At 39.8% G+C, this 27,626-nt stretch overlaps 1 pseudogene; it reads left to right on the top strand.

The window, feature by feature from the left end:
• Positions 1-15,927: 15,927 nt before the first annotated feature.
• LOC122220692 lies at positions 15,928-27,392 on the top strand (annotated as a pseudogene).
• Positions 27,393-27,626: the final 234 nt, after the last annotated feature.

Here is a 27,626-nt window from a genome sequence, read left to right as displayed (position 1 = left end):
CCCTCTCTTCTACGTGGCTATTTTGTGTTTTCTCTTATCTCCTGGTGCCAGTTACCAATTAATTGCCTCTCTTCTCCAAGTCTACCTTGATTGATATATTCCTCAAATCTCCAATACCTCCTCTACTGTCTTCCCTTTTGGTAGATAACCTTGCCTCTTATTTTATTCAGAAAAAAAAAAGCAATCAGAAGAGAATTTCTTAAGTCCTATACACATACCTGCCGACCTGCCTACTTTATTATTCCAGATGACCTGACCGTACTCCAGACTAAGACTGACTGCTCCCTTTATTCACTGGCTTTTGTTCTCTCACCCCTACTCAGGCTCACAGCTCTAGAATTTTTCCCACCAAATGTCCCTTTGTAGTTCTTGCTTTATTCAAAGTTCCATAGATCCCTTCCAAAGGGTAATGCCACTTTGTAAGATTCAATTAATTGAATGCAATTTAACATATTGTTGTATAATTATTTGATGTCATTATGACCAATGCTGCCGTATTACTAAATCATTGTGTTTTTTTCTCAATTAAAAAATAAGGTTATTATTGCTTCTTTGATATCCCATAGCATTACCTCCAAAAATGGGGTAATGGTTGTACTGACTTTTTATAAATGGTACATGATTCAAATTCAAGACAAAGATTTCAGTTGGGCACAAGCAGGACGCCTTGCTTTTTGGAAGTAATGAATCATTCACTGGATTGTGATATTTCTGTATATGAAGTTCTTTAATATTATCTGATTTCCTTCAAGAAGTCAAACCACAGTCTGGCAGCCAAGACCTTTGTAAATACTTGTTTTTTATTCCTTTCTATTTCCCTAAAATTATTGGTAATAAAATCCTTTAAACAAAACAAAACTAATATTATACTTTTTGCTTATGCAGAATATCATTTTCTCTTTATCTTTTGACAGAGAGACAGACTGGAAGGTCATTCAAACTTTCTTCCAGCATAAGCTTTGATAATAATTCTTGTAATCATCCAATAAGATTCAGCCAAGGCCCTACTTCTCCAGGAAGATACTGGGCAGATAAAGGTGAATGAGCCTGGGGCGCCTGGGTGGCTCAGTTGGTTAAACTCCAACTCTGGATTTCAGCTCAGACCATGATCTTGCGGTTTGTGAGATGAAGCCTGGAGTGGGGAGCCTGCCTGGGATTCTCTCTCTCCTCTCTCTCTGCCCCCGCCCTGCTCTCTCTCTCTTTCTCTCAAAAAATGATAAATAAACGTTAAAAAAGGTGAATGAGCCAGACTTTTTACCTTTGTCTTCCCAAGTAAATAGCACAGGATCAACAACACAGGTATCCTCAATAAATGTTAGTTTAGGACCAAATCTTCATTGTCATTATTGTCACCATAACAATCACCTACATTTGGCACACATCTGGGCATGTTTAAACCACTGTGCACTGTTACTCTTTCCAGGAACTCATGACAGTAAACTACCTGTAGCATTCCAGCATGCAACCTTTGATATGAGCCTTTTAAGGCTGCTTGCTTTTAACCACAGATAAGTATGGACTTCCCCTACATCACCATCAATGAGCTACATGCACTGAAAATTAACTTTGTCACCTCTGCTGTAAATTGCACACCTGGTGAGATCTGATGCTTGAGAATGTGAGGAAGCCTGAGGGCAAACAACCACCCTTGAAGTGTCCAGGCCTGTCTTGTTAGTAGTGATAGCACTATCCTTTCTTATTGCCTGTTTGTGACAGGCTCTGAACTTCTGAACCTGGGTTCTAAATGTGCCTTTGTAGTCTAAGAAACAGGAAACACCTGTACCATGACCCTGCTCACTGGCTCCCTCTCTCTCCTTTTCCCTCCCTCCCTCCTCCTTCTCTGTATCCTAAGCCTTTGATTTCTTTTATCACTTCCTTTTCCAGCTTTTCTGAAACTTTCCCAAGCACAGCTCAAATTCTTCATCCTGGGTGAAGATTTTCTTGGCCATCCCATCCAAAAGCGAAGTGCCTTTATTTTGAAAGTCTTTGACACTTATAATCTGTCCCACTAATTTAGTCTATATCCTGCCACAAGACCTCAATTCTTTTTTCACACTTAGCCTTCATCTCTACTCTACCTGACCCTATCAGACTACAGGTTCTTTGAGGATGGGAGTCTCATTGTTCATCTTTGACTATCTCTATAGCCCCTACAATGATGTTTTGCTCCAAATAAGTGCGCAACACAATTGGGACAGTAAAATACTTGATCCATATTGCTTTTTTTTTTTTTTTTTTTAATCAGTAGGCTCCCCATCCATCATGGTGCTTGAAGTCACAACCCTGAGATTAAGAGTCATTTGATCTACTGACTGAGCCAGTCAGGCACCCCTCATATTGCTTTTGATCCGTGGTTCTGTGCATCACAGTTGTTACATCTGGGAAAAAAATGTCAACTGTGTTTGGTGACACAGGTTTGCCTTCATGGAGAATAACCAAGAAAAGCTGTTCAGACGAAGAGGCCAACTGCTCTCTGCCTCTTTGTAAGCTCTACTTCACCACTGTCACTCTGAGATGCCTCCATTTGGTTCCAGCCCTTGTTGCCTGGGCCCCTCTGTGTGACTCTCTTATTCACCTCTCTCCCCACCAAGACATAAGAGCACAAGAGGTCCAAGATTTGGATCTCAAGGATGGATATTCCCCATGAATGTAAAAGGAAGAGCCACTGTTTTGCTGCACAACAGAGAGCCCGGGGTTTGAAGTGTGAGGGTAGGAATGAACAAAAGCAAATATAAGAATGTTTCTTAGATAATCTGTCATTCCTTCAGGACAGTCCATTTGAGGTTCTCAGGGACTAAGCCTTGGAACTTTAAGGAATGAGGTGCTATATTCACATAGGCCCTTTCCAATTTCAATCTATACCATACTTTGTGTTTAGCTCTGAGTAACTTGGCTGGGGACTGTGTGCTTTAAGACTCTGAGTGAGAAAATTTGGAAAAACAATTAGTTGTTGAGCTGCTTTTATACAAAAGTAGTGGGCTTGGAGCTTGCTAAGTTATGTCTGAATGGGTTCATTTGACTGATAGGGTGATTGAGGCTCAGAGAGCTTAAGTAGTTTACCTGAACTCATACAGCTAAATAAAGATAGATCTGGGCTAAAACTAATCAGCCAGGGCTGTTTGTCCTTTAAGCCCTAGCACACAGTGCTCAGGGTTTATACACTTTTCTAGAGCCTAAAAAATGTTTGAGATGTGAAAAAGGGAATTACCTGGCTCCAAAATGCCAACTGGTATCTGGAAACTGATACCAGAAAAGTGAAGTTAAATTATATGCTTTCTTTAAAAAAAAATTATGTCTTTTTACAGATTCAAGTATCATGTCAATCAATCACATTTTATCAACTCAAATAATTACATATAAATTATGCTTGGTTGGATACAGATGAATTTTTATGGTTGGGTCTTGTGTGTGGTGAGCCTTCAAAAGGAAGAATGCCCAAGACTTAGGATAGTTGTAAAATGGACCTATCTATACACCCTAACCTCTGAAGAAGCTGTATCTTTTGCCCTTTTTGAAGAACTTTTACTTCAGACAAAGAAAAAGTGAGCAAGAGGGAGAAGAAGGAGAAGGAGAAGTAGGGAAAGGGGAGGGAAGGAGAGAAATAAGGGGAGGAGAAAGAAGAGGGAGTGGTAGGCATGATCTCCTTTAGGGAGGTGGTCTTATATTTCTTTTTTACTGCCATACATGCTTTGTTCAAAAACAGGCACAGATTAAGCATCTAACAAATACTCCAAAGAATGAGAAAACTCATCAAACTGGTAAAAAAAAAAAATTGTTACATTAAATATCCCATTCCTCCTATTGGAGTTTGATAGGGGCTGAGTAGAGGGCAGCATGCATGCTACAGACTGACCTCCAAATGGGACCCACATCCAAGCAGAAGGGAGAAGATGGGCCTTTGCAGAAGAGGAAAACCACCCCAGCAACAAGACCAAACATACAGCGGCACACGTTGACTCAGCTCTCTCTCAGTTTGGTCCGTATACTCCATCACGAAGTTTGTGGGGGGCTCAGGATTTTCTGTTGACCACTTCTATATATAGTATAGCCAGTTGCCCAGCAAATATAAAAATAAATGCAGTAACAAGTCATTTAAGTTTATTGAGCCTTTTCCACACCCTAGGCACTATCACCATGCTAAGAGTGTAACAAGCATTATTAACGACATCCAGAATTACTAAAGCTGAAGCTAGGTGTTGACCAGTGTTGTCAAAAGCCAGTTCATGCTCATTATCATATGCTCCACTGCCTCTGGCTTTTGGGGAGTGAGAAAAGGCTTTTTTTGCTCCATTCACTGATGCCTGGGTGCCCACTATTTGATCATTCTTTTGGACTAATAGGGAAATGATGAAAATGTGGGAGGAGTGCATTAATATCTGTCACTGATATCTTAGTATGGATTAGAACCCCCTTTAAAGGCAGCTGAGAGAAGGGTAGAGAGAAAATAGAAAGGGAGCTTTGTTGGGAGAGTAAAACAAAACAAACATGGGAAGAGCCTCCATTTGTTTCACGTTCTATAAGCCAGTTAGGATTTTAAATATTCTTCCCATTGCTCCCCAAATCATTGGATCTATCCTGAAAATGTCAACTCTTTGAAGGCTACATTTCTTCATCCAAGTTCTTCTCGCACCAGAAATGGCACACTGATCCCTTTGAAACCTCATGTCTTGATGTGTTTTCCCATTGGAAATATGGTCACAGTCAGCACAGGAATTGCAGCTGGAGTCTGTTGATAAAGCAGCAGTAGAAAGTGATCATTAAATCAAGGAAAATTAGCTTTCATCTCATTCACGATTTTGTCCAGGGAAGGTCTGCTGTGCATCTATAAGACAGGGCTTCTTGGGGCGCCTGGGTGGCTCAGTCGGTTAAGCGTCCGACTTCAGCTCAGGTCACGATCTCACGGTCCGTGAGTTCGAGCCCCGCGTCGGGCTCTGTCTGGGCTGATGGCCCAGAGCCTGGAGCCTGCTTCCGATTCTGTGTCTCCCTCTCTCTCTGCTCCTCCCCCGTTCATGCTCTGTCTCTCTCTGTCTCAAAAATAAATAAACGTTAAAAAAAAAAAAATTAAAAAAAAAAAAAAAAAAAAAAAAAAAGACAGGGCTTCTTGGTGGACACTGAACATTTTTCAGAGACCAAGACATTCTCAACAGATACCTCTGAAAAGTAGGTATTCCTTCCAACATGAAGTTTAGCCTAGTGCACTGTGGTAACTGGTGAGAGTATCAGTCAAATTTGGAGGTAAGGTAGGCTGGAGAGACCCCTTTGAGACTTAGGAATGTGGGAAGCATGGATTTCCCCAGGTGTCTTGAGACTAGGTTCCAAGTAGGATCTCTGCCTTCCCACAGGGAATATCATTTTTTTTTTTTTCTTTTGCCAGCAGTTGTGGGCATGGCCTTTCAACAATACAGCCTGAAGAGGAAGGCTAACAGGAAGGTTGGCTAGGCTCATAGCTCAAGTGTCTATGGCATTTCTTGACCTTTAAGATGGATGAAGGATGGTTGTGAGGATTAAATGTGGTAACCTAAGGAGCACCCTTGGCACTTGTCTGGCATATAGAAAGGGCATGTATGTGTGGGACTTTTTTACTTCATCTTTCCACTTGTCCTTCCTGGTGTAGTCATAATGCTTTTATACCTGAAGAAAACTTGCTTGCAAGGTCGGGCATGGAATGGAAACTGGAGAAAAAAGAAAGGAGGAGGAAATGTTTCTATACGTCAAATGTTGCTGAGGGGTGTGGGATAAGATGAAGACAGAAATGGCCATGGAATTTGGCAACATGGAAGTCATTGGCAACAGGAGCTGTTTCGGGGAAATGATGGGAGTGAAAGCTTGATTAGAGTAGGTGATGTAATATTAAAAATCTTTTCCAGTGTGAGAGGTGGAAAACTATTACTACTTTCTTAGCATTCCAAATTGTGATATTTTGATATTTAAAATCTTCTGAACCCAATTCCCTCCTGTTTCCCCACCCCCATAACTTGTTTTTTGATCTTGCTGAATTTTTCATTTCAGACACCACAAGGCTGAGCAAGTGATGGAGATGTGGCAGTGATGACCTTAATTTGATCAAGATAAACAGTCCGTTTGGCTCGTTTATGCCTCAAAGTAGACTTACTGAGACTTCGGCACGAAGACCTCCTTGTTAGTGGTTTGCAGCTCAAGATACATGGCTGTGGTCTTCATTCCAGGAACCTGATACGACAATGTAAAATGGATGAAAGCATATGCTTAGCGCAGTGTTGCTTTGTGTGGGTGAGATATTTTCCCAGATGTTTTGAATATGAGGCTTTGTTTTTAGAGTGAACTATTTGCTAGATTTTTAGGTTTTTTTCCAGCTCCAGTGGGTCCTCTCCTTACTGTTTCTTTCCTTGGGGGTATAGCCACAAGGGGGCGCAATGGGCCACAACCAGTGTGGTCTGGATTTTTGTTGTTGGCTGTTGTTTTTGTTTCTGTTTTTGTTCCTGTAAGGACCCAGGTTTCAAACACTGACTCTTTCTTAGAGCCATTTTCATAACATTTCATATATTCCATTCATTATACTATTTCCTATCACATCTTGCCTTTCGGCTAAGATCAAGTGCATTATACTATTTTATTAAACATGAAATGACTTATCTAAATGACCAAACAACCATTGTTTTTGACGATTCCAATTTACAGATCATAAAGGTTCTAGTATTTAAAAAAGAAATAGATGTTCATTAAACATCTGAAATTACAAGAAAACATTAAAATTATCCATCCCCCAGGACCCAGAGTAATTCCTGTTAGTATTTTTATGTATTTCCTTCCTGTTTTTTATTTATTTTTTATTTATTTTAAATTTATTTTTAATCTTTATTTTTGAGAGAGAGAGAGACAGAGTGTGAGTTGGGGAGGCGCAGAGACAGAGGGAGACAAAGAATCCGAAAAAGGCTCCAGGCTCTGAGCTGTCAGCACAGAGCCCTATGCAAGGCTGGAACTCAAGAACCACGAGATCATGACCTGAGCCAAAGCTGGACGCTTAACTGAATGAGCCACCCAGGTGCCCCCCTTCCTGTTTTTTAATGTCTTCTTTCAAATAGTTGAGCTATTTTCTCTCTCATCTTGATATTTAGTCCAGCATTTAATAACTTTTCCAAATGTATGTTTATTTATTTAAAAAAATTAAATATATATTTTTTTTTATTTTTTATTTTTTTGAATTTACATCCAAATTAGTTAGTATATAGTGCAACAATGATTTCAGGAGTAGATTCCTTAGTGCCCCTTACCCATTTAGCCCATCCCCTCTCTCACAACCCCTCCAGTAACCTTCAGTTTGTTCTCCATATTTATGAGTCTCTTCTGGTTTGTCCCCCTCCCTGTTTTTATATTATTTTTGTTTCCCTTCCCTTATGTTCATCTGTTTTGTCTCTTAAAATCCTCATATGAGTGAAGTCATATGATTTTTGTCTTTCTCTGACTAATTTCACTTAGTATAATACCCTCCAGTTCCATCCACATAGTTGCAAATGGCAAGATTTCATTCCTTTTGATTGCTGAGTAATACTCCATTGTATATATATACCACATCTTCTTTATCCAATCATCCATCGATGGACATTTGGGCTCTTTCCATACTTTGGCTATTGTTGATAGTGCTGCTATGAACATGGGGGTGCATGTGTCCCTTCAAAACAGCACACCTGTATCTCATGGATAAATGTCTAGTAGTGCGATTGCTGGGTCGTAGGGTAGTTCTATTTTTAGTTTTTTGAGGAACTTCCATACTGTTTTCCAGAGTGGTTGCACCAGCTTGCATTCCCACCAACAATGCAAAAGAGATCCTCTTTCTCTGCATCCTTGCCAACATCTGTTGTTGCCTGAGTTGTTAATGTTAGCCATTCTGACAGGTGTATGGTGGTGTCTCATTGTGGTTTTGATTTGTATTTCCCTGATGATGAGTGATGTTGAGCATTTTTTCATGCTCAGTTGGCCATCTGGATGTCTTCTTTGGAGACATGTCCATTCGTGTCTTTTGCCCATTTCTTCACTGGATTATTTGTTTTTTGGGTGTTGAGTTTGATAAGTTCTTTATAGATGTTGCATACTAACCCTTTATCTGATATGTCGTTTACAAATATCTTCTCCCATTCTGTCGGTTGCCTTTTAGTTTTGCTGATTGTTTCCTTCGCTGTGCAGAAGATTTTATTTTGATGAGGTCCCAGTAGTTCATTTTTGCTTTGGTTTCCCTTGCCTCTGGAGACGTGTTGAGTAAGAAGTTGCTGCGGCCAAGGTCAAAGAGGTTTTTGCCTGCTTTCCCCTTGAGAATTTTGATGGATTCCTGCCTTACATTTAGGTCTTTCATCCATTTTGAGTTTATTTTTGTGTATGGTGTAAGAAAGTGGTCTAGGTTCATTCTTCTATATGTCAACTGTCCAGTTTTCCCAGCACCACTTGCTGAAGAGACTGTCTTTATTCCATTGGATATTCTTTCCTGCTTTGTCAAAGATTAGTTGGCCATATATTTGTGGGTCCATTTCTGGGTTCTTTATTCTGTTCCATTGATCTGAGTGTCTGTTCTTGTGCCAGTACCATCCTGTCTTTATGATTACAGATTTGTAGTATAGCTTGAAGTCTGGGATTGTGATGCCTCATGCTTTGGTTTTCTTTTTCAAGATTTTTTTTTTTTTAGCTATTTGGGGTCTTTTCTGGTTCCATACAAATTTTAGGATTATTTGTTCTAGCTCTGTGAAGAATGCTGGTGTTACATTGATGGGGATTGCACTGAATATGTAGATTGCTTTGGGTAGTATTGACATTTTAACAATATTTGTTCTTCCTATCCAGGAGCATGGAATCTTTTCCCATTTTTTTGTGTCTTCTTCAATTTCTTTCATAAGCTTTCTATAGTTTTCAGCGTATAGATTTTTCACCTCTTTGGTTAGATTTATTCCTAGGTATTTTATGGTTTTTGATGCAACTGTAAATGGGATCGATTTCTTGATTTCTCTTTCTGTTGCTTCATTGTTGCTGTATAGGAATGCAACCGATTTCTGTGCATTGATTTTATATCCTGCAATTTTGCTGAATTCATGAATCAATTATAGCAGTTTTTTGGTGGAATCTTTTGGATTTTCCGTAGAGAGTATCATGTCATCTGTGAAGAGTGAAAGTTTGACCTTCTCCTGGCCGATTTGGATGCCTTTTATTTTTTTGTGTTGTCTGAGTGCAGAGGCTAAGACTTCCAATCTTTGAATAACAGTGAATGTTGAATAACAGTGGCAAGAGTGGACATCCCTGTCTTGTTCCTGACCTTAGGGGGAAAGCTGTCAGTTTTTCCCCATTCAGGATGATATTAGCATTGGGTCATTCACATATGGCTTTTATGATCTTGAGGTATGCTCATTCTGTCCCTACCTTCTTGAGGGTTTTTATCAAGAAAAGATGCTGTATTTTGTCAAATGCTTTCTCTGCATCTATTGAGAGGATCATATGGTTCTTGTCCTTTCTTTTATTGATGTGATGAATCACGTTAATTGTTTTGCCGATATTGAACCAGCCCTGCATCCCAGGTATAAATCCCACTTGGTCGTGGTGAATAATTTTTTAATGTATTGTTGGAGCCGGTTGGCTAATATCTTGTTGAGTATTTTTGCATCCATGTTCAACAGGGAAATTGGTCTATAGTTCTCCTTTTTAGTAGCATCTCTGGTTTTGGAATCAAGGTAATGCTGGCTTCATAGAAAGAGTTTAGACGTTTTCCTTCCATTTCTATTTTTTGGAACAGCTTCAAGAGAATAGGTGTTAACTCTTCCTGAAATGTTTGATAGAATTCCCCTGGAAAGCCACCTGGACCTGGACTCTTGTTTTTTGGCGGATTTTTGATGCCTAATTCAATTTCCTTACTGGTTATGGGTCTGTTCAAATTTTCTATTTCTTCCCGTTGCACTTTTGGTAGTCTATATGTTTCTAGGAATTTGTCCATTTCTTCCAGATTGCCCTTTTCATTGGCCTATAATTGCTCATAATATTCTCTTATTATTGTTTTTATTTCTGCTGTGTTGGTTGTGATCTCTCCTCTTTCATTCTTGATTTTATTTATTTGGGTCCTTTCCTTTTTCTTTTCGATCAAACTGGCTAGTGGTTTATCAATTTTGTTAATTCTTTCAAAGAACCAGCTTCTGGTTTCATTGATCTGTTCTACTGTTTTTTTGGTTTCAATACCATTGATTTCTGCTCTAATCTTTATTATTTCCTGTCTTCTGATGTTTTTGGGTTTTATTTGCTGTTCTTTTTCCAGCTCTTTAACGTGTAAGGTTGGGTTGTGTACCTGAGATCTTTCTTCCTTCTTTAGGAAGGCCTGGATGCTATATATTTTCCTCTTATGACCGCCTTTGCTGTGTCCAAGAAGTTTTGGGTTGTGGTGTTATCATTTTCATTGGCTTCTATGTACTTTTTAATTTCCTCTTTAACTTCTTAGTTAGCCCATTCATTCTTTAGGAGGATGTTCTTCAGTCTCCAAGTATTTGTTACCTTTCCAAATTTTTTCTTGTGGTTGATTTTGAGTTTCATAGCGTTGTGGTCTGAAAATATACACAGTATGATTTCGATCTTTTTGTACTTACTTAGGGCTGATTTGTGTCCCAGTATATGGTCTATTCTGGAGAACATTCCATGTGCACTGGAGAAGAATGTATATTCTGGTGCTTTAAGATGAAATGTTCTGAATATATCTGTTAAGTCCATCTGGTCCAGTGTGTCATTCAAAGCCATTGTTTCCTTGTTGATTTTTTGATTAGATGATCTGTCCATCGCTGTGAGTGGGGTGTTGAAGTCTCCTACTCTTATGGTATTGCTATCAATGAGTTTCTTTATGTTTGTGATTAATTGATTTTTATATTTGAGTGCTTCCACACTTTGCGCATAAATGTTTACAATTGTAAGGTCTTCTTGGTGGATAGAACCCTTGATTATGGTATAATGCCCTTCTGCATCTCTTGATACCGTCTTTATTTTAAAGTCTAGATTGTCTGATATAATATGGCTACTCTGGCTTTCTTTTGTTGACCATTAGCATGACAGATGGTTCTCCATCCCCTTATTTTCAATCTGAAGGTGTCTTTAGGTCTAAAGTGGGTCTCTTGTAAACAGCATATAGATGGATCTTGTTTACTTATCCATTCTGTTACCCTATGTCTTTTGATTGGAGCATTGAGTCCGTTGACATTTAGAGTGAGTACTGAAAGATATGAATTTATTTCCATTATGATGCTTGTAGAGTTGGAGTTTCTGGTGTTCTCTGGTCCTTTCTAATCTTTGTTGCTTTTGATATACATATATATATATCAAAAAAAAAATATATATATATGTATACATATGTACACATATATATATACACATATATACATATATATATACATATATACATACATATATATACATGTATACATATATATATATACATATATACATATATTTTTTTTTTCATCTTTTCTCCTCTCAGAGAGTTCCCCTTAAAATTTCTTGCAGGGCTGGTTTAGTGGTCACAAACTCCTTTAATTTTTGTTTGTCTGGGAAACTGTTTATCTCTCCTTCTATTTTGAATGACAGCCTTGCTGGATAAAGAATTCTTGGCTGCATATTTTTCTGATTCAGCTCACTGAATATATCCCACCACTCCTTTCTGGCCTGCCAAGTTTCTGGGGATAGGTCTGCTGCAAACCTGATCTGTCTTCCCTTGTAGGTTAGGGACTTTTTTTCCCTTGCTGCTTTCATGATTCTCTCCTTGCCTGAGTATTTTGTGAATTTGACTATGATATGCCTTGTTGATGGTCAGTTTTTGTTGAATCTAATGGGCATCCTCTGTGTTTCCTGGCTTTTGATGCCTGTGTCTTTCCCCGGGTTAGGAAAGTTTTCCACTATGATTTGCTCACATAACCCTTCTACCCCTATTTCCCTCTCTTCCTCTTCTGGGACCCCTATGATTCTGATGTTCCTTTTTAATAAGTCACCGATTTCTCTAATTCTTAAATTGTGCTCTTTTGCCTTCATCTCCCTCTTTTTTTCTGCTTCATTATTCTTTATAAGTTTGTCCTCTACATCGCTGATTCTCTGTTCTGCCTCATCCATCCTTGCTGCCGCTGCATCCATCCGTGATTACAGCTCAGTTATAGCATTTTTAATTTCATTCTGGCTGTTTTTTACTTTTATCTCTGCAGAAAGGGATTCTAATCTATTTTCAACTCCAGCTAGTATTCTTATTATCATGATTCTAAATTCTGGTTCAGACATCTTGCTTGTATCTGTGTTGGTTAAATCCCTGGCTGTCGTTTCTTTGTGCTCTTTCTTTTGGGGTGAATTCCTTCGTATTGTCATTTTGAAGGGAGAAAAGGAATTAATGAGGTACAGAAATTAAAATTAAAAAATTAAAATAAAAAAATATTAAAATTAAAAAATTAAAAAGACACACATACAAAAAAAAATTGAATAAATGATGCTAGATCCTAGGTGTGTTTTGGTCGGGGTGTTGAAAGTGGTTCGACAGATTAGAGAAGAAAAGGGGGGGAGAAAAAAAAAAGGGAAATCATTTCAGAATTTTAAAAAATCAATACACTGAAGTAGACTAAAATGAGATGATGGGAGTGAAAGAATTTGAAAAAATACACATAAAGGAAAGAATATAGTAGAAAAAAACTAAAGAAAAATAGTTTTAGTAAAAGTTAAAAATAAATTATTTTTTCTTTTTCTGTATTCAAGAAAAAGAAAAGAAATGAAAAAGAGAAACAAAGATTAACAAAAAAGAAAAAGAAAAAAAGGAAATCGTTTGAAAATTTGAAAAAGTGAATACACTCTAGTAGGCTAAAATAAAATGATTGAAGTAAAATAGAATTTGAAAAAAATTACATAAAAACAAAATATAGTAAAAAATTAAAGAAAAATATTTTCAATAGAAATTGAAATAAAAATGAAGTTTTTCTCTTTCTGCATTCAAAAAAAGAAAAGAAATGAACAAGAGCAAGAAAGAAAAAGAAAAAAGGAACCTCTGAAAATTTGAAAAGGTGAATACACTGAAGCAGACTAAAATAAAATGATGGAAGTAAAATAGAATTTGAAAAAATTTACACAAAAGTAAAACATATAGTAATAAAAATTAAAGAAAAATATTTTTAATAATAATTGAAAATAAAAATGAATTTTTCTTTCTGTATTCAAGAAAAAGAAGTATAAAAGAGAAAAAAAAAGAAATAAAGAAAATTGAATAGAAGGACTTGCTAACAGATTGAAGTAGGACTGAAATTGCTTCGTTTTCCCCTAGAAGTCAGACTATGTAGCTCATTGTAGTCCGTAAATTAAGCTGGTGGTGAGATTTGTGTTCTTGAAGAGCTAAGTTGGCCCAGTTGGGCGGGGCTCAGTGTAACGGCTCTGCTCTCCACTAGATGGCGCTGCTAGCCTACTGTGGTGGATTGTTATGCGCTAGCTCGTACGTGCCTATGCGCATGCGCGGGAGAGGTGAAAATGGCCTCCCCCACTACAGTCTGTTCTCCCGGATCAGCAATCGCGCACCTGTCCTGTCTTCAGCTTTCGTCTACTCCCCGCTTTTTCACTCTCTATGACCAAGCTCCAGGCAGTACCTCTCTCCCAAGTTTTGTCTCAGATGCAGCTGTTTTCCCCGGCTCCTTACCTCTGAAGGACTGTGGCTTTGACCCATTCTGCCCCTCTGCGGGAGGGTCTCACCAAGCAATGGCCGAATGAGCAATGGCTGAATGTCGGCTGCACCCAGGAACACTTGCTGGACCCTGCTGCTGCCGGTGCCCCAAGACTACGGCCAGGTGCCAGCCCACCCCCCAGAAAGATCACGAGATAGTGTAGAAGCAGCGTTTCAGGGATTATGGAAAATCACAACACACATCTGGCACCAGGCTTCACCCTTAATGACCTTGTTCTGCACCAGCGAATGTGGCCATTTTCTGAGGTCTCCTGGGACCAGGTGGCTTCAACAGTCTCCACCAAATGTCCTTCCAGCATTGGAACCACTTTTCCCCATGTGGCCTGAGAACCTCCCAGACCCCACTCTGCTCCTGGGGATTCGCCCTTCCCACCAGAGCACCACCAGGTATGGAGCTGCGGAGTTGCAGACTGCGCTACCCTTGTTTACAGTCTCCATGGAATGTAAACCCTCTCCTTTCTCTTTTCTCCCTTTTTAGTTTAGTCCCTGCGGCTGTTTCCAATTTTCCACTTTCTCTCCAGCTGCTTTTGGGGAGGGGTGCTTTTCCCATATTCTACCTCCCTGTGCAATCTCCTTCCTCTCTCCGCTTGCAAAAGCACCTCCCTTCCTGTGCCTTCTTGCTCCCCAAGTTCACCTCTCTGTGCCGCATGCCTGCTGAATTCTGTGGTTCAGCTTGTGCAGATTGTCGTGTTAATCCTCCAATCAGTTTTCTAGGTGTGTAGGATGGTTTAGTGTTGGTCTGGCTGTATTTCATGGACGCGAGACACACACAAAACTTCCATGCTATTCCACCATCTTGGATCCTCCCCCTAAAAATATTTTAGAGAGAGACAGTGTGAGCAGGGTAGGGGCGGGTGGGGTGGGGTGGGCAGAGTATCCAAAGTGGGTTCTGTGCTGACAGCAGTGAGCTGGATGTGGGGCTGGAACTCTGAGATCATGACCTGAGCCGAAGTCCCACGCTTAACCAACTGAGCCACCCAGGGCCCCTCCCATTATCTTTTAAAAACTTTTCATCGTGAAATGCATCATCTATGCAAAAGAATGAATAAAATATATGTGTACAATTGAAAAAATTAAATAAAAACAAACAAAATCCAAACACCTGAAACTGTACTACCCAAGTTCAGCAGTGAAATATTGCCAGGAATCAGAGCTGTCAGCACAGGGCCTGATGTGGGACTCAAACCACAAACTGAGATCATGAGATCATGTGAGATCATGACCTGAAGTCTGGCGCTTAACCAACTGAGCCACCCAGGCACCCCTCTCTCTTGCTTTTTAAAATTGTTATATCACACTTATGTTTGCATCCTTAAATGATATATCACTCAGTTTTGAAAAACCAAGGGGCAAACACAAATCTAACTGGTGAGAGGCAACATACCCACTGTTGTGGGAGGCTCCCAGGAGCTGTGGAATCCTTGATCTTGGTCATGGTCCACCTTCAGCTTTCCTGAGAGGTTGCAAGAACACCTGGGGAAGGCAGGAATGAGACTTGGGAAGTTCTGAGAGTTGTGCGGGGTGGGACCAGGGAAGCAGAGCTGGCCAGATGCCCCGGAATCCAGTGCAGAGTTGTATTTGAGATGTTTGTGCTCATTGAGGGGTCTCATTTCCCAGACCCTTACAATCCATGAAATAGGAGACTGGGTTCTTGAATCTTCACCTGGAGCAGACATGCATGGTGACCAGGAACATTTCACTTGGAGGGTTATGTGATGTTTTAGTCTACTTGGGCTGCCATAATGAGATACCAGAGACTACATGGCTTATAAGCAACAGAAACTTATTTCTCGGTTCTGGAGGCCGTCATCATTTTGCTGTGTCCTCACATGGCAGGAAGGGTGAGGGAGCTCTCTGGGGCCCTCATGGCCTACTTACCTCTCAAAGGAGGTACCTTACCTCTCCATCTCCATATACCATCACACTGGGGATTAGGTTTCAACATATGAATTCTGGGGGAACACAAACATTCAATCTACAGTGTGTGAGTGAGAATAAACTTCTGTTCTACCATAAGCATTCTGGATGGGCTCCTCTGCTATTTAGCCTACCTTAACTGGTAGTACAGATACTCCGTGTCCAGCAAAAAGATAGTCAAGGTGAGCAAGCTGCTCTGTATTTTCTGTTTCTGAGACTACCATCCCCAATCTCCAGTTTGCAAAGGTAGAGCAAAACAGACCTTTTAGTGGCAGGGAGATAAGCATCTTAAACTAATCCAGTGAGCAAGGCAAGGAGACACAATGCATACACAGCCCAACTCCCTCAGTGTCCGGCCTACTGGCCTACCTATGGGCTTTGCTCTGGCTGTCTCCTTTGGCACCCTGCAGGGGGCCTTCCAGCCCAAGAGCATGAACCTGAGCTGCCACCACTGGCACAACTGGGGCCAGTGCTAAGTGGGCTTCACGGGGTTCCCCAAAAGGGGACACAGATCCCCAACCATTCCGACCACCTTTAAGGAAACCAGGGAAATGGCATGCCACACACGAGGCTCACATGATCCTGAAACACCAGGAAAAGATGAAGGGTGACCCCTACAAGCTTGACTTTCAGAACAACCTCTTGCCCTGCCTTCCCTGGCTGGATGGGGCCCTGCACCCTGGGCAGGAACTCTTCCGCCCCACCACCTCCCTCTTCACTGCGGCTGGTGCCATCTACTCCGCAGCCAACCCTTTCACCGCAGCTCCCAGGGCCCAGGGAAGCTTTCTGAGCCCCAGCACCCACATTGATCCCTTTGGGCATCCCACAAGCTTTGCCTCATTGGCTGCCCTAACAGGGCCTTTGGAGGCCTGGGCAGCCTCACATTCAACTCCAGCATCATCTTTCCCAGAAAGAAAGCCCAGGGCCTCCACCAACCTTCGCCTCCCTGCCAGACCCATGGGGCCGCCCTCCACCAAACTTCGCCTCCCCCCCCCCAGACCCATGGGGCCGCCTGTACCACAGTCCTCTGGCCTTTCCTGCTTGGGTCTAGCCCCCTGAGGCCGCCTGGACACCAGGCTCACACAAGGAGCAGCCTGTGGAGCAGAGAGAGCCCTCTATCACCAAGGAGGAGGAAGACAGGGACCTCCCCTTCTCAGGGCCCCAGCTCGGAGTTTCTCCTGCTACTCCCAAGGCCCGGGCTGGCGAGGAAGGGGACAGGCCGCCAAGGAATCGGTGCGGGTAAAGGAAGAACGGAAGGAGGAGTCCACCGCTGCCACCATTGGGTCTCAGGGCCTTCACCTGCTGTTTGAGAGGCCCCAGACACCCCCCTTTCTGGGCCCTTGTCCCCCAGAGTGCTGTGCTGGCTTCCCGGAGCCAACCTGGTTGGCAAGCCCCCCTCACCTTGCTAGGCCACCCCGCTTCTATGAGGCTGGCGAGGAGCTGACTGGACCAGGGGCCATGGCTGCCACCCACCTCTACATTCTGGAGCCTGCCCTCCCCCTGCTATACAGCCGCTTGGCTCCGCCACTGCCACCTACTGCGGCCCTGGGAACCCCTCACCTTCTCAGCAAGACCCCCCCCCCCGGAGCCCTTTTGGGGACACCACCTCCACTTGTGCTGGCCCACAAGTGGCCCCTGGCCCAGCCCAGGCTAACAGGTAAGCGAGGGGGAGGGACAGGGGCAAAGCTCCATCCCCCTTTCCTTTTGACAAGGTCCTAGAGCTGAGGTTTCAAGCCAGGGCTAGAGGGCAGAGGTCATGACCTCACCAGCCACCTCTGAGGTCATGGAACCTTGGAGCAGAAGCCCCAACCTCCACAAGATCAAGCATCAGATGGACCTTGGAGTCACTGGAAGGGCAGAAGTCACAAGCCTCTAGAGTGGTGTGTGTGTGTGTGTGTGTCTGTGTGTGTGCGCGTGTGCATACACATGAGAGATGAGAATGGGAGTCATTTCAGAAATCATAGTTCATGATCTCCTGAGGTACACCATCACCCCTTCTGAGGGCCCCTAGACCCTTGGCCTGCCTCCCCAAGGGCTCACTAAGCCAGAGGGCAAAGTGCCCCCACCCTCCCACCCCTTCACCTACGACCCAAGTTCTCATGCTCTCTCAGGACTGGGGGAGGAGGGGCTAATGGAAGGGGGGTTCCAGGTATATATTTATCTCCCCTTCCACATAGCCCCCCCAGACCTTTTGTACATTTTTACAGTGGTGCCCCTCCTAATAATCCCCCTTCCTTTTTAATTAAATCCTCAGATTAGTAAATATATATGTATGAAATATAGATATATGATATCTATCTATATGAAATATAGATATGAAATATCTATATAAAACATATCTATGTGAAATAGCTATATGAAATATTTCTATAATATATATATGACATATATCTGTATGAAATATGTATGTATGAAATATATGTATGAAAATATATGTATGGAATATATGTATGAAAATACATGTATGAGATATATATGAAAATATATGTATGAAATATATAATGTAATCATAAAAGTTATTTAGCAAATATGAAAAATCATTTTTCAATATAGACTGACATTGAATATTACATAATATTTGTATATAAAGTCTTTTTTCTGATAGAAACATAAGATTCCAGTTTTCATTAATTAAAATATTTATTATTTATTTTCCAGCTTTCAATATATTCATGTTTGAGGTGTGTTTCATAAATATATATGGCTGAGTTCATTTTTAAAACCCAATTTGAGAATTTCTAAATGACAGCCATATGGCCAAATGAGACATTCATTACTCATATCCCACACTCAACTAAAACAATTTAGCATCCATCCGTGTACAAAAGTGACTTCGTGGGAGCCATTGATTCAGCGCCATATACCAAGGGACCCAAGAAGAGTCTCACCCACTAATATGGCAGGTATTACACATGAATACTTTTGTTGATGTGCTGTGTGATGTTGATTTGTGAATATTGAACCAATCTTTCATCCCAAGAATAAATCCCACCTGATCATGGTGAATGATCTTTTTAATACATTGTTACATGTGGTTTGCTAATATTTTATTGAGAATTTTTGCATTTTTGTTCTTTGGGGATATTGGCCTGTAGTTTTCTTTTTTTTGTGTGGTGTCATTTTGTGGTTTTGGTATCAGGGTAATGCTGGCCTCGTAGAACATATTTGGAAGCCTTCCTTCCTCTTCCATGTTTTTTGTAATAGTTTGAGAAGACTAGGTATTAACTCCTCTTTATTTTTTTAAGTTTTATTTTATTTATTTTGAGAGAGAGAGGGAGAGCAGGGGAGGGGCAAAGAGAGAGGGAAAGAGAGAATCCCAAGTAGGCTCTGTATAGTCAGCACAGAGCCACCTGTGGGGCTCGAACTCATGAACCGTGAGATTATGACCTGAGCTGAAATCAAAAGTTGGATGCTTAACTGACTGAGCCACTCAGGCGCCCCTCTACCAGACATTTAAAGAGGAGTTAAGGGGTGCCTGTTTGGCTCAGTTGGTTAAGTGGCTAATTTGGTTTCTGCTCAAATCACGATCTCACAGTTCATGGGTTTGAGCCCCACATCTGGCTCTGTGTGGTGTCAGCACAGATTCTCTGTCTCCATCTCTCTTTTCCCCTCCCCTGCACTCTCTCTTTCTCAAAAATAATAAATAAACATTAAAAAAAAGTTTCTTAAAAAAATAAATGTCTGGTCCTGGACTTTTTGTTTCTTGGTAGTTTTTTTATTACTGTGATAGAGCACATTCTTCTTTTTAAATCAAATTATATTTGTTATTTTTTTTTCAGGAATAAAATTTAGTGATTCATCACTTACATATAACACTCAGTGCTCATCTCAACCAGTATCCTCCTTAATGCCCCTCACTCCTTCAGCCCTTCCCCCACCCAACATACTGCCCGCAATCCTTAGTTTGTTCTCTGTATTTAAGAGTCTTTTATGGTTTGTCCCCCTCCCTGTTTTTTATTATTTTTGCTTCTCTTCCCTTATGTTCATCTGTTTTGTATCTTAAATTCCACATATGAATTCCATATATGAGTGAAATTACATATATTATTTGTCTTTCTCTGACTGACTTATTTTGTTTACCATAATATACTCTAGGTCCACCCATGTTGTTGCAAATGGCAAGATGTCAATCCTTTTCATCGCTGAGTAATATTCCATTATGTATATATACCACATCTTCTTTACCATTCATCTATCAATGGACTTTTGGGCTCTTTCCATACTTGGGATATTGTCAATAGTGCTGCTATAAACATTGGGGTGCATGTGCCCCTTCAGATCAGCACTCCTGTATCCTTTGGATAAATACCTAGTAGTGCAAATCCTGGGTCATAGGGTAGTTCTATTTTTAAGTTTTTGAGGCATCTTCATACTGTTTTCCAGACTGGTTGCACCAGTTTACATTCCCACCAGTAGTACAAAATTGTTCCTCTTTCTCCACATCCTTGCCAACATCTGTTGTTGCCTGAGTTGTTAATTTTAGCCATTCTACAGGTGTAAGGTGGTATTTCGTTGTGGTTTTGATTTGTGTCTCCCTGATGATGAGTGATGTTGAGCATTTTTTCATGTGTCTGTTAGCCATCTGGATGTCTTCTTTAGAAAAGTGTTCATGTCTTTTGCCCATTTCTTCACTGGATTATTTGTTTTTTAGGTGTTGAGTTTGATAAGTTCTTTATAGATTTTGTATACTAACCCTTTATCTGATATGTCATTTACAAATAATGTATGTACAAATCCCATTCTGTCGGTTGCCTTTTAGTTTTTCTGATTGTTTCTTTGCTGTGCAGAAGCTTTTTATCTTGAAGAGGTCCCATTAGTATATTCTTGCTTTTGTTTCCCTTGCCTCAGAAGACATGTCAAGTAAGAAGTTGCTGGGACCAAGGTTGCCTGTTTTCTCCTCTAGATTTTGATGCCTTCATGTCTTACGTTTATGTCTTTCATCAATTTTGAGTTTATTTTTGTGTATGGTGTAAGAAAGTGGTCAGGATTCATTCTTCTGCATGTTGCTGTCCAGTTTTCCCAATACCATTTGCTGAAGAGACTGTCTTTTTTTCCATTGGATATTCTTTCCTGCTTTGTCAAAGATTAGTTGGCCAGAGCACATTCTTAATTTCCTGAGAAAGGTTGCATGAGAGGGAAATTATCTGAGACCTTGCATATCTTCCTTCATAACCCAGCTTCATTAGGTATGTTTATGTCAGAAATGATTTTCTGTGGGAAATAAGCTTAGGAATTCCCTGAGCCTGCACAGATGGGTTAACAAGGCATAAAGAACTAGAAAGCCATAGTATGTTCACACCCAAGTTTGGGTAAACAAGATTAGGTAAATAGGTATAGGTAAGGTGGGGCAAAGGCCCCAGTATAGGACAAAGGTATATGAGGTAAACAAGATTAGGTATTCAGGGCGGAAACACCCCCAATTTAGAACTATAGCAGAAAGCTGCTTTCACAGGAAGGAAGGACCAAATTAGGTAAACAGGTAAATAGGGCTATAGACTGCTGCAGGGCAAAGTTGCCTAGAGCAGAGCTAATTAGCAAAAGAAAGGTGCCTTGTTGACCCTGAGATAGCTTGCTCTGTCTTTCTTGTCCACTAGACCAGTTTAAGTAAACAAAGGTGGTGCTTCACATCTGCTGTAAACAACCTTCTATCTGGCACCAGGATTTTGTTTTGTATTAACCCAAACCCCTAACACTGCATATTTTCAAAACCCCCTTTCCCTCACGCCCATGAGTTAATGTTCAGTTTCATTTTCTCTTTGTGCATGCCCATCATCATGTTGTAAGCCTTCTGATCCTGATAAAATGGAGTAAGGACCCTTAATCAGGGCTCTTGTCTTCTCCCAGACATCAGCCTCTCTTGCTTTTTAATCCTGTATCCTGCTTTCTTGCTGGACAAGAAAGAATTCCAGACCCAGAGTCTATGACAATTTTCCTTCAGAATTTTGAATGCATTATATGTTGTGTTATATATTCTAGAGTCACGTTTGAGAATTATGAAGCCATTCATATCCCTGGTCCTTTATATTTGACCTGTTGTTCTCCTAGGAATCCTGTAGAATTTTTTGTTTTTAGTGTTCTGAAATTTTACTAAATTGTGCCTTGGTGTCTGTTTTCATTCAGACTGGGCAGTTGGTGCGTCCTTCTCTGACAACTCATACTCTTCAGTTCTGGGAATTTTTTTTCTCATATGTTTTCTTACTGATTTCCTTTCTTTCTATTTGGATATGGTTTTTCCTGGAGTGGTTCCTTTCTTATTTTTTTTTTCTCTATTATTTTTCAGCGTTTTGTGCTACTTCCTGGGGGATTTTCTCAAGTTTCTCTTCCAATATTTTATTGAATATTTTATCTTTGCTATCATGGTTTTAATTTCTAAGAGTATTTTTTTTAATATCCTCTCTAGTTCCCTTTTTAAAGCAGGATCCTATTTTAATGCCATGGATACATTATTTTCTCTATCTGAAGATACTATATATTTGGATGGGTTTCTTCTTGTGTATTTTCAGTTTCCTCCTAACTGCTCTTTTCTGTTTGTTTATATTAGCATGGATTCCATGTTAGAGGGATTTTTTCAGATGTCTGCATGAGACTAAGATAAAAGCTGGTTGGAATTTCAGTGGGTAAATTTCTGGAATTTCACTAAAGGATGATATAGGTGGGTCATTTCTGAAGACCCTCTCTGAATATCTTTAGACTTTTCCTTTTAGACTGGTCGGATTCCTTGATCTTCTGCCAGAAGGTAGACATTTTGTTGTTAGAATTCTGGAAACTGAGGGGAAAGAGGTCTTAGGATGGGATGTTCCTCAGCATTCAGAACTATATGATCACTTAATCCTGGTTTTGGTCCTACCACACTCTCACCTGTGCTGGTAGATCCAGGTCCAAAGACCTACTCACTATTTTACCCTCTCAAGAGATAAGCTCCAACTTTCCATTAGGATTGGGAGGACTGTTTACCTAGCAGCTGGAAGTTGGGAAGAAAAGCCAAGGATCAGCTGCTGCTGAAACAGCTTTTCATACAGACCTCCTGAGTCTACCACTTCCTCCCTGTACTCCCAGCTCTGGGGGACCTGGTGCTGCCTGGGCCCGAGCCTTCTGAGGATTCTGGGATATTAATTGGATTGGTTCTCAGCTTCCTCTCTGCCAGTTTAGGATTTTTCTCTCTCAATTTTATGAAATCAGCTATCTCTTATCCTCTGCTTTGTATTTTTCAAATTGTATTGTTTTTGTCTGTTGGGTTTATGGATTTTTTGTTTGTTTTAAATAATCTCTTTGTTGTAGTTTTAGTGCAGTTTCAAGACAAAGGAGAATTAGATATTTAATCCACCCTGTTAACTTAGAAATCTCTATTTCAGTAAAGCTTATGAGCTCTTCTGCCATAGTGATATTTGATAAATATTCAATATTTAATTGTATTTTAATTTTTCAGTATATAGAAAATTTTAAATGTTTTTAACGTGACATGTACACAGTGTAAAATTTTTGACAGTATAGTGAAGCATAACGAAAATAAAAGTTATCTGTAATCTCAGTGGCTAGAGATATTTTTTCAGGTTTATACTTTGTGACTATTATTTTTTATATTTTGCGCTATAATCTGAAGTTCTTTTGGATATAGGATATAAAGTAAAGCTATGTTTTGATTTTATTTCTCTTCCAAATAGTCAATAAATATATCCAAACCTATTAACTAAATAATTTCCCACTGTTACTAATTTGTGATGACAGTTTACTTTTTCCCATATATTTTAGATTTTTGTATATGCCATGATATATTTCTGGGTTATTTAATTTGTTTATTGATTTTTCTCTTTTCAACCACAATTCTTCCTTAGAACAGTTTTATAAATTTGTTATGTTACCACAAAAGCCTTATCAGAATTTGATTAGACATAGAAATAAGTTAGGTACAGCATGGAGACTATATAGTTAACGATACTATATTGTATATTTGATGTTTCTCACCACACACACACTGTAACTCTGTGAGGTAATGGATGTGTTAACTAACTGTGGTGTGGTAATCATTTTGCAATATATACACATATAATATCATGACGTTATATACCTTAAACTTACACAATGTTATATGTCTATTATATCTCAATAAATCTGGGGAAAAAATAAAGAACTTAAGAGATAATTGTTTTCTTTTGTGGATGTATATAACATTCCCATCTATGAATATTGTATTTCTGACCACTTATGTAAGTTATTTTTAATAATTCATGGATATCCTATAGTTCTCCAAGTCTCTCTCAGATTACAACAAGATTGACTCTAGGTATTTCAGGGTTTTGTTTTTCCACAATGAATTATATTTTATTTTATTGTATTTTGGAACTTGTTATAACCATCAGATAGAAAATCTATTTAAAAAAATATTTTGTGGTTAGCCAGTTTCTGAGCATTGTCCTTACATTTAATGGGTTTTCTATTGATTTGCTTATTTTTTTCCCCCTAGGTATATAATTATGTCCTCTGCAAATACTGATGGCTTTATGTTTTCCTTGCCAGTTTTATGTTTTCCTTGCCAACATTTTGTTTCATTGCTGGACAGAATATCCAGACAATGTTAAATAGCAATAGTGTCTTTATTTTTGGAGGGAGAGAGAGACAGAGTGTGAGGAGGGGGGGACAGAGAGAGAGGGAGATACAGAATCTGAAGCAGGCTCCAGGCTCTGAGGTGTTACACAGAGCCTGATGCAGGGCTCAAACTCACAGACCATGAGATCATTACCTGAGCTAAAGTTGGATGCCCAACTGACTGAGCCACACAGGCACCCCTACATTTAATTCTTCTTAATTTTATTTTTCTGATTTGATATTAGTTCTGATTTCTTTTAGTATGTATCTGCCTGATGTCTTTCTTGTCTTTCTTATCTATCCTTTTATTTTTAAACTTTCTATGACATTTGGTTTTAGGGCTAATTCTTATTTCCAAGGTATATTTATATTTTTAAAAACCACATTTGAGACTTTTTGTTCTTTAAGAGGTGAATTAAGAACATTTAGTCATATTGTCTCTTATTTTATGCTTTCTTTGTATTGATTTTTTTTTTTTAATATTTTCCTGTTCCTTTTGCTTTTGGCTTTTGCTTTTTGATCAATATTTGGTTTGTCTTTTATCCTTTGCAGAGACTTACAGGGCTTATAGTTTGTTTTACATCTACTGATGGCTACCTTTAAATTTTAACCTATTTATTAAATTAAGTGACGTTTAAATTGTGTTACGTGTCTGGGGTGCCTGGATAGCAGTTGGTTGGGCATCTGACTTTGGCTCAGGTCATGATCTCACGGACCATGACTTTGAGCCCTAAGTCAGGCTCTGTGTTGACAGCTCGGAGCTCGCTTGGAGCCTGCTTCAGATTCTGTCTCCTTCTCTCCCTACCCCTCCCCTGCTCATGCTCTCTCTCTCTCTCTCTCTAAAAAATAAATAAACATTTAAAAAAATTAAAAAAATTGTGTATGTGTCAAAACCAAGAACGGAGCAAGAACTTTGACTTCACTGTAATGAAGCTGAGGGATTTTGTGCCTTTCTGCTTGTGTCACTCCTTTTTACCCCTGCTTTTACACTGGGCTCACTGAATCTCGGATTGCAGATCCATGGGATGATGACTACCCGGGTCATTTAGATGTTGATGTCCAATTATTTAGGTGGTGATTATTGTATTGTTATTAGCTTACTATTAATTAATTAATTAATTATATTTCATTTTTACATCTTGTATCTTCTTTTTTTTTTTAAGTTTATTTATTTATTTTTTAGAGAGAGTACAGGGGACAGGTGCAGAGAGTGAGGGAGACAGAGACTCTCAAGCAGGCCCGGCACTCTCAGCGCTGAACCCGATGTGGGGTTTGAACCCACAAACCATGAGATCATGACCTTGACCTGAGCCAAAACCAAGAGTTGAACTCTTAACTGACTGTGCGACCCAGGTGCCCCATTAGCTTACTTTTCAGATACTTTATTTTCTACAAAACAATCTCTTTTGGCTTTTGGATACATTTAAAAAACATTTAAACCATTATTCAGACATAATGCAATGTATACCTAGTTTTGATGTTCACAGAGGGTCCAGGATACCAGGAATGTAAGGACAAAGGTGCCCATTCTTAAATTCTTAGCTTTGGTTCATCTCTCGATCAGCTAAAACATTTCTTTTTTTTAATGTTTATGCATTGAGAGAGAGAGAGAGAGAGAGAGAGAGAGAGAGAATGCAAGCAGGGAAAGGGCAGAGAGAAGAGAGAATCCCAAGCATGCTCCACAATGTCAGCATAGAGCCAGACGTGGGGCACAATCACCTGACTATGAGATCGTGACCTGAGCCAAAGTCAAGAGTCGGCCACTCAATCAACTGAGCCACCCAGGAGCCCCTAACGTGTATTTATGAATACTGTTTTTACCAAGAAGAATGCCCACATTTTCCTCTGTCCTCACATACTTGAGAAAGTCTTTCTGTTAACTTTACAGAATGTTATTTGATAGTTTTTGGCTGAGTCATTTATTCTTTTATGTGACAATTATTTATTGAGAAACTTCATGTGCTAAACATTGTTCTTTTTTTTTTTAAGCAAAATTTATGTCAGCCATTACGTACATATGGAGAAATGTACAACTCATAGATGTAGAACTCAATAAGATTTCACAAATTTATCAGTTGGTGGTCAAAGAAAAGTTGCCTGAGCAAGCACTGTGTGACCTATACTTTCTCTCCCTCAGTGTTTTGTAGATTTTACTTCATTATTTCCTGGTGTTTTATGTGGGAAAGTCTGACATCAAAATAATTTTGATTCCTGATTTGGTATTTTATATTTTCCTCCTGGCTCTGAGTCTTATACCTTTTTTATTCTTAAACAAACAAACTACTAGTTCAATATATTTGAGTATGGTCTCTTTTAATTAATTTAGTCTAAACCTAGTTTTCAGATTCACTTTATTATTTTTTTTAAAGTTTATTTATTTATTTATTTTGAGAGTGAGAGAGAGAGTACCAGCCCAGGAAGGGCAGAGAGAGAAAGAGAGAGAGAATCCCAAGAAGGCTCCAAGCTGTTAGTGCAGAACCAGGCACAGGACTTGAACTCACAAACTCATGACCTGAGCTGAAATCAAGAGTTAGCTTCTGGGGTGCCTGGGTGGCTCAGTCAGGTAAGCATCTGACTTAGGCTCAGGTCATGATCTCACAGTTTGTGAGTTCAAGCCCCGTGTTGGGCTCTGTGGTGACAGCTTGGAGCCTGCTTTTGGTTCTGTGTCTCCCTATCTCTTTGATCCTCCCCTGTTCATTCTCTCTCTCTCTCTCTCTCTCTCTCTCTCTCTCTTTTTCTCTCAAAACTAAATAAACATTAAAAAAAAAAAAGTCATCCACTTAACCATCTGAGCCACTCAGGTACCCCTAAGATTCACTTTAAAAAAATTTCCCCAAACATGGAATCTTTTATCCTATTAAAACTTTCTTTATTATATCTGTTTAATCTGTCCAGGTTTCTTATTTGTCGTTCACGTATTTTGTCTCTGCTCTCTATCTTTTATTACTACTATCAATTTGTATTTATAATCTATTTGTTTCTTTGGTACTGTTCATCTGCATTCCCAGAGAACATCTCAAATTGGTCTTCTCCAACAGTTGTTCTCAAAGGCTGGTCTGTAGATGGTTACCAGACAGAATGTACCCCCTGGGAGTTTGTTAAGAATAATTTTTCATACCTTATCTTCAGAGATATTTACACCCTTTTAATAGTGATGAGAAATGGGAAGACCAAGAAGGAAATTCCAGATAAGAAAGAAGCATAGGCAAAGCCCCAGATGTGGGAAACTGTTATGCATGGCATTGAGTACTGGTGGTGGAGAGGGATAAAATGCTTTGGATCCTGGTGAGAGGTGGGCTGGGCGAGGTTATGGAGGATCATTTATGTCATGCAAGAGAGTTTGTGCTTTGTCATAAGGCATGGGGGAGTTGCTGAGAAGTTATCGGCATTGATAATGAAACATTTTATTCTATCTAGGTTTGCTGAAGGTCAAATAAGT

The sequence above is a fragment of the Panthera leo genome, chromosome B2 (genome assembly GCF_018350215.1).
Source record: "Panthera leo isolate Ple1 chromosome B2, P.leo_Ple1_pat1.1, whole genome shotgun sequence".
Classification (NCBI taxonomy): Eukaryota; Metazoa; Chordata; class Mammalia; order Carnivora; family Felidae; genus Panthera; species Panthera leo.
The sequence above is the reverse complement of the archived record's forward strand: the minus strand, read 5'-3'. Positions and strand labels throughout refer to the sequence as shown.